Source organism: Hippopotamus amphibius, chromosome 6 (assembly GCF_030028045.1).
Source record: "Hippopotamus amphibius kiboko isolate mHipAmp2 chromosome 6, mHipAmp2.hap2, whole genome shotgun sequence".
In the NCBI taxonomy this organism is placed as follows: Eukaryota; Metazoa; Chordata; class Mammalia; order Artiodactyla; family Hippopotamidae; genus Hippopotamus; species Hippopotamus amphibius.
In genome coordinates, this window is record NC_080191.1 from 100,095,520 (window position 1) to 100,102,759 (window position 7,240).

At 43.1% G+C, this 7,240-nt stretch overlaps 1 pseudogene; it reads left to right on the plus strand.

The window, feature by feature from the left end:
- The first annotated feature begins 4,823 nt into the window (after positions 1-4,823).
- On the plus strand, positions 4,824-5,666 carry LOC130854934 (proline-rich protein 18-like; annotated as a pseudogene).
- Positions 5,667-7,240: the final 1,574 nt, after the last annotated feature.

The window sequence follows — 7,240 nt, forward strand, 5'->3', positions numbered from 1 at the left end:
CTTCAAAATGGTGAAAAGAAAAAAAACAGCTTTCACCATAATTTTATGTCTTCGAGTAATATCTTTTATAAATAAAGGTGAAGTTGGTCATTCTCACCAAGACTTCTCTATAATAGATACTGAAGGAATTAAAAAAAATTCTTTTGGCCGTGCCATGTGGGATCTTAGTTCCCTGACCAGGGATCAAACCCATGCCCACCCCCGCACCCCGCACTGGAAGCACATAGTCTTAACCACTGGACCACCAGGGAGGTCCCTAAAGGAAAGTTAAGGTTAAAAGGAAAGGATATGAAATGGAAACTATGTCTTTAGAAGGGAATGCAGCACATCAGAAATGGTAAATATGTGACTGGTTAATTTCTTTAAAAGATATCTCAGTATCTAAAGCGAAAATCATAACATCCTATTGTGGGGTTTATAATGTATGTAGATGTAATAAATGTGACAGAACTACTATTATAATTGGGTATTTTAACAGGCATCTTTCAGTAATTGATATGTAAACAAAATTCAGAAAAACATAGATGATTTGAACACTGACATTTATCACCTTGACCTAGTTGGCAATCATACTATACTCAACAGGAGCAGAACACTCATGTGAGAGCACAGGTAATGTTCACTAAGGTCATAAAGTGCATCTAAAAACCCCTTCAAGATTTGCACCTTAACACAGTATGTTCCCTGATCACAACGTAATTAAATCAGAAACCAACAACCATAATATATGTATAGAAAAGCCCAAGTATATTAAAATTAAGCATCATATTTCTGAATATTCTCCGGGAAGAACTTACAAGGGCGAGTGGAAAGTATTTTGAACTTAATTATAATAAAATTACAAAGTAAAATTTGTTATGCAACTAAAGCATTGCTTAGAAATTTAATTTAGTGTTGTGATTAGAAAAGAAAAAAGAAACATTATAGATAAATCAATGAAATAGAAAATACACAAAACACATTAAATTTATGTATTAGTCTGGGTTCTTCAGAAAAACAGACCAATAGGGATGTGTGTGTGTGTGGTGTATTTATTTTAAGGAACTGGCTCATATAATCGTGGCAAATGCAAAATCTAGCAGACTGGAGACCCAAGGAAGGGTTGATGTTGCAATCTGAGTCCAAAGTAGCCTGGTGTCAGAATTCTGTGTTCCTCAGGAGGTGTCAGTATTTTTCTGTTAAGGCCTTCAACTGACTGGATAAGCCAACCCACATTATATAGGGTAGCCTGCTTTGCTCAAAATCTGTTGATTTAAATGTTACTCTCATCTAAAAACTACTTTCACAGCAAGATCTAGACTGGTGTTTGAGTACGTATCTAGGTCCTGTGGCCTAGCCAAGCTACAAATTAACCACCACGATTAACTGAGTCAAAAACTGAATTTTGAGGCTGTGGTTAGAAAAGATCTCCTTATTTCCATCCTGTAGACAATTCATACTTACACACACAAATACCATTAAAACAATTGTTTCAGTTTGAATTGCATTTTTAGAGATTGCTATTTTAAGTTAATTTAATTTTAAATTATGTAAAATCATCTACCTGATTTCAAAGTCAAAACTACAAAATATTCAGAAATGTCTAGCTTTTATTCCTGTCTCTTACCCAGTTTCCTTCTTCCTCAAGAAAACATTTCAATATTTTATCATTTAAAATACGTCTTTATAAAATATATATTTATAATTACATATACAGCTAATATGTGCATCTCTATTTTAACACAAAAATTAGCATACCAGAGACATTCTTCTTCACCTTACTGTTTTCACTTAACACGCCATATAGATTCCACCAGAACCGTATTCAGAGATATTTCCCACATTTTTATAGTTGCTTAATATTTCATCGCATATAATTGATGCACATAATTTATGCAATCCTTACTGATTGTCATTTGGGTATTTTGTATTCTTTTTCTGTTAAAAGCAATACTTCAACAAGTAACCTGGTGCATTGGTTATTCTGTATTTTCTTCCATGTATCCTTAGGGTAGAATTAGGGTTGCTGGGTCAAAAGTTAGTAGCATGGCAATATTTGGAGATGTTATCTTGCCAAGATGTTACACTATTTTGTATCCTCATCAATGATGCGTACGAGTGTCCCTTTTCTATATAGTTTAACCAATAGGCTGTAATATTAAATATTGATGTCAGATATTTGATGTCATATAGGCCAAAAGTGGTATTTCAGCTTGGTTTTACTCTGCATATATATATATTTTAAGCTCTTTATTGGAATATAATTGCTTTACACTGTTTTGCCAGTTTTTGAGTTATACCAACGTGAACCAGCTATATCCATACATATATCCCCAAATCCCTTCCCTCCCACAACTCCCTCCCTTCCTATCCCAGCCCTCCAAACCATCACCCACCACGGAGTTGATCTCCCTATGTTATTACTCTGCATATATCTTAACATGGAAGACAACTTTTTTCATGTATTTAAGGTTTATTTTTATCTCCTTATATATGAACTGTAAATTCATATATTTTGCCAATTTTTCTATGTGTTTTCTTAAGTCCTTTCATTTATTTAAAAAAATTTTTTTTTTCTTTCGATCTTTATTGGAGTATAATACCTTTACACTGTTGTGCCAGCTTCTGCTGTAAAACAAAGCAAGTCAGCTGTATTTATACATAAATCCCCATATCCCCTCCTTCTTGAGCCTCCCTCCCACCCTACCTATCCCACCCCTCTAGGTCTTCACCAATCATAGCGTTGATCTCCCTGTGTTATGCAGTTGCTTCCCACTAGCTGTTTTACATTTGGTAGTGTATAAATGTCACTACTACTCTCTCACTTTGTCCCAGCTTCTCCTATCCCTCTTCCTGTGTCCTCAAAGGAAGTTCTTTTAAAACTATAGCTCTATTTTTTGTGAAGTGAGTTGTAAATACTTTCCTCTAGAATCTCACGTATCTTTTTTACTTTTCTCACAGTTTTATCATGCATTTAAATATTAATTTTATGTAGTTAATATTATCAGTATGTATCATATTCATAGATTGTGAAGATATTAACTTATGTTTTCTTACAATAGTTGTATAGTTTAAAAATTATTTATTCTTTAATTTATGTAGAAATTGTCCTGGAACATGGCAGGAGGAATAGATGCAATATATCTTTCCCATATGGCTATCCAGTTATTCCACCATCACATTAATAGGTCCTTTCTCCACTGACGTGAGATATTATCTCATATACTAATTTTCCTGTGTGTTTTTAACTTATTTATGGAGTTTCTATTCTCTTTTTTTTCCCCCTAAAGTAAACATAATTTTGACTGTCTTATCATTTGATCTTCTTTCTCTATTACTTCCAGTCACACCTTAAAAACCATATTCCTTTCTTACTTAGAATATTTAATCTTCAGTTTTAGCCTGGTTCAGTGATTCTTTCTGGGGAGAGGAGTTATTTATCAGAATCATGTACCAAGCTTTCTGTCAACCTGTATTTCCCTCTACTTCTATCTTAAACCTTTGGCGTGTCTTCTCAGGATGGTGCAGTGTAGGTACATGAGAACACGCCTGCACATGAGTACACACGCTTCCCCTCACAACAGCAGTGCCCCCAAAGGTCATCTGTTGATATGGGAATGTGTTGTAGCCCTCAAGGATGCTGGGAGGAAGTGAAGGTTGAGAACTTTTAGTTTGCTCACATATAGGATTTATATGACAGTGATAATAGTACTTAATAGTTATTGAGTCCTGAAAATATGCCATAAAGTGTGATATTTATCTGATTTATATCTGTTGTCTTATTATCCCTCATAATAATCATATAATTATGTCTCTTTTGGAAACTGAAGCTTAGGAAAGTTAAACAGTGTGCTCAAAGTCATGATTAGTAAGGGGCAGGTAGAGTTGAACCCATCTCTTTTTGACGTCAAAGCCTGTGCTTGTAAAAGCTAACCATAAAAACTGAGAATGGACTTAAGGACACGGGGTTGGGGGGGCAGTGAAGGGGAAGCTAGGACGAAGTCAGAGAGTAGCATAGACATAGATACACTACCAACTGTAAAAATAGATAGCTAGTGGAAAGTTGCTGTATAACAAAGGGAGATCAACTCCATGATGGGTGATGCTTTAAGGGTCAGGACAGGGAGGGCAGGAGGGAATCACGGGAGGGAGGGGATATGGAGATATATGTATAAATACAGCTGATTCACTTTGGTGTACCTCAAAAACTGGTGCAAGAGTGTAAAGCAATTATATTCCAATAAAAAGCTTAACAGCAACAACAAAAAACCTGACATGGATGGATCCAAATGATAACTGTGCCAACATGTTGTTGAGAGACTTGAATTTCTCTCAATACTTTTTACTGTGTATGGGCTGTTGTATCCCACACACGACACAGGCCTACAGGACAAATGCTATGTGGGCGGCCGCGTGCTTCCTGTCGTTCTTGGATTATGGGTTGTTACAATGATAGTCGTGAAACTGTTATAATGGGAGGAGTTTCTTTTTTAAACCTCCTAAAAGTTGACATATGCATCCTTATCATTCAGCATGTGTTGGAGGTGGGTGTGTGGCAGTTGCTTTTTGATGTTTTTAGGGAACATGAGCCAAATAGAAATTTTTTAAAAATCCTAAGTCAACCTAGTTTCTATCCTTCCCTCTTCTACCCTAAGGACCATTCAGGAAGGCACAGGAATGTAGAAATATTAACATATTTGTGCCTTTCATTGTTATGGGAATTCGTGAGATCATATTTTCAAAGTAAAATATTAACTTTGCATTTGTATTAAAAATATAACAACTGGGAGGTTGTTAAAGAATAAATTGAGGCTGTGAATGTTCTTTGATAGTTGATAAAGAATATGAAATGGTGGGGAGGCCCAGTGGGTCGTGACACGCGCCGGGCGCCTAGGCTCCTCGCCCCGCCGCTTCCTGGGCCTGCGCGCGGCTCCTCCTCCCGCCGGGGCGTCTGGTTCGGCGTGGACCCGGCGGCCGGTGCTGCCCCGCCGAGGCGGGTGCGGAGCCGCGAGTCCGGGCAGAGCCCACGGCCCCGGAAGGAAGGGAGGGAGGGAGGAAGGAAGGAAGGAAGCAAAGAGGAAGGAGGGGTGCCTTGGCGTGAAGCCCGGGGTGCGGGCGCCAGGACGTGAGGAAGCCTGAGATGGCGCGGCCGGACCGAGGGCGCTGACGAGCCTCTGGCCCGGCCGCATCATGCCCTTCCCGCCCGCGCCCGCCGCCCCACGCAAGGCGGCAGCCCCCACCTCGCCGCCGCGGCCGCGGAGAAGAAGAGGCGGCCCCCCCAGAGCGGCCCCTCGGGCTGCTGTCCAGCTCCTGGCCCTCCGCCACCCTGCGCTTCTCCCTGAGCCTCACGCCCGAGGCCATCCTGGTCATCCAGTGGCGCCACCTGGAGAAGCAGCTGCAGGCGCGGCCCCGTCGGGCGGCCCCCGGCCGCCGCCCGCCCCTGCCCGGCGGCCTGCAGGGCCCCGACCCTGGCCCGCGGCCCGCCGACCCGCGCCCGCTGCTCAAGCTGTCGCTGCTCAACGAGCGGCGCAAGTACGACGACGTGGAGTACGAGGAGGAGACCGCGGCGGCCAACCAGGGCCCGGTGCGCGGGTGCACCGAGTGCCTGCGCGGCGTGGAGTCGGCGGCGGCCGCGCGCGACCGGGGCGGGGTCCCTGGACGCGCTGCCGCACCTGAGCTCGCTGTGACCGCGCCCCGGAGACCCCGCCTCGCCAACGCGGGCGCATCGCCTAGAGCCGAGGGGCCCACGCGGGACGCGGCCCGCCTGCCCCGCGCCCGGGCCTGCCCCGCGCCCGAGCCTGCCTTCTGCACCTGCTGGCCTCTTCCGCGCCCGGGGGTGTCCTCGGGGCTCGTGGTGGGGGGTAGGCGGGGGTGGAGATGCCTCTCAGCCCCCGCCCCTGAGGTTCGCGTAGGTCCCGAGCCCCTCTGCCGGGACCTGGGCCCTGTCTGCGGGTGTCGCCCTGCGGGTGCAGGGTGCCGGGTGCCCTGGTGCGAGCAGCGGGTGACAGCCAGGTGCTGGGGCGCCGGGAGGGTGGCCGTCTGGTGCAGGGCTGGACATGGTGCTGCATGTACAACCTTGTTTCACCTGAGTAGGAAAGACGTCCCGGGGAATTGGAAAGTCTGGGGACTCCAGTGAACCGAACTTCCCAGCGGGATGCGGGCGGGAAGTGACCACCAGGAAGGTCTGCCTGGCGAGTGGGCGCTGTGATAGGCACTCTGTGGTCACAACACTGACTCATGGGGGCTTGCGAGCCCACGCACACACTTACACACACACTCACACGTGCTTCCCTTCTCGCAATCTGAATGCTTTTCCTAAGATCAGGAACAAGATGAGAATGTCCACTCTCACCATTTCTATTCAGCATTGCTAGGGGTCCCAGCCAGGGCGATTAGGCAAGAAAAAGAAATAAAAAGCATTCAGATTGGAAAGAAAGAAGTGAAACTATTTCTATTTGACAGTGACATTTTGTATATAAGAAATCCTAAGAGATCCACCAAAAAACTACAAAACAATTCTATTTACAATATTTTAGAATAACTTTAAAAAGCAATTAATGCAACAACTTCCCACTGACTATTTTACAGTTGGTAGTATATATATGTCTGTGCTACTCTCTCGCTTCGTTGTTGTTGTATAACAAAGGGAGTTCAACTCGAGGATGGAAGATGCCTTAGAGGACTGGGGCAGGGAGGGTGGGGGGGACTCGAGGAGGGGGAGTCAAGGAAGGGAGGGAATACGGGGATATGTGTATAAAAACAGATGATTGAACCTGGTGTACCCTCCAAAAAATAAAAAAGAATTTAAAATGTAAAAAAAAAAAACAAAAAAACACTACTGATTCCATTTCAAACAATATTGGAAGTAAACAATTGTGTTGTACACTGAAAAAAAAAAAAAGCAATTAATGCTCAGAAACAAGAGAAATGCCAAATAAACTCCAAAAACTGGAAAACATCACTGTAAGAAATTAAATAGAAAGACATCCCATAATCACAGATCAGAAGACTTAATATTAAGATGGCAATACTCCCAAAATGATCTACAGACTCAACACAATCCCTATCAAAATCCTAGTTGGCTCTCTGAAGAAACTAACAAGCTCCTTCTAAAATTCATATGGAAATTCAAGGGGCAAAGAATAGACAAAGTGACCTGGAAAATGAAGAACAAAGTAAGAGTACTAGGTAGAGCAGGACCAGAGTTCTAATCCTACTCTCAAACCACTCAGAACATGTCCTCAGTCTGAAAACTCAAATA